The sequence below is a fragment of the Nannospalax galili genome, unplaced genomic scaffold (assembly GCF_000622305.1).
Source record: "Nannospalax galili isolate Female #2095 unplaced genomic scaffold, S.galili_v1.0 scaffold2095, whole genome shotgun sequence".
NCBI classification, from domain to species: domain Eukaryota; kingdom Metazoa; phylum Chordata; class Mammalia; order Rodentia; family Spalacidae; genus Nannospalax; species Nannospalax galili.
Genome location: NW_008335823.1, coordinates 52,468 through 53,610, shown reverse-complemented (window position 1 = coordinate 53,610; position 1,143 = coordinate 52,468).

Here is a 1,143-nt window from a genome sequence, read left to right as displayed (position 1 = left end):
GGAAATAGATTTTAAGGTCTAATTTTTATCCGTCCCATATATGCCTATCAACAGTGGGATATTCTAAAATCATTTTCACCAACTGTCACTGTAATCAAGATCCTTCATGCACTGGTTCTAAAAGCAGAGGTAGAATGGTTATATTTTACATAAAAATTGTGAGGAAAGGCGATTTGGGCAGCATCCTACTAAATACCAGGAGTACTCCTAAAATGCTGTCACTGTATCTACTGTATGTGGTTTAGGGGAGAAACAACAGGACTACAAAATGGGGGCTTAATGACTTTGAAAATTGCTATTATTAAATGTCGAGAAAAAATGCTTAAATCAAAGCAAGTTACACAAAGAATCACCTGGTAATTCCCCATCTTCTTCCTTCCTAACTGTAAAGTATGATGTAATGCAGATGCTCCAGAGGGAGAAATGATCATAGAGCACTGCAGATTGTAAGATTGATGGCAGCCCAGCATTCCCTGGCCTATGCCTTCTGGATCTGGGGTGGGGTGGGGAGCATGTTTGAGCCAGTTTGGGTTCAGAAAAGACAAAGGAAAAGAAATTCAAGAGAAAGGATGCATCCTTGCTGAGGTTGATTCCACCCAGTAATAATTTTTATATCTACAATATCCTATTTTTCAACTCTAGAAGTGCCATTGGGTTATTTTTTTATATCTTTCATGTTTCTTCTCATTAATTCAGGCTTTTCCTTAAATTCTTCAGGATACAGAGTAGCTATTCTAAAGCCCTTGTCTGGTTATTTAATGATCTCTTTAATTTCTTTGTCTCTGGTTTTTCTGTTGGCAAACGTCACTCTCAGCTTTTTAAATATCTGATAGTTTCTGGTTGAATTCTGAATATCAGTAAGTTTGTTATGGGTGCTATATTTGTTGAATTCCTTTTAAAATGTTTGCCCTTTTTTCCAGTAGACAGTTAAGTATAGTTCATTTTATTCACTGAGGGTGGGATCATATACAGATACCTATTAAAAAGCTACTACAAGCCCATGGAGTGGGAAAATAATTTTGCCAGCTAAACATCTAATAGAGGATTGATTTCCAGAAAATACAAAGAACTAGAAAAAATTAAGAATCAAGAAAGCAAATGACCCACTAGGCATGGTGATACACACTTTTAATTCCAACATTC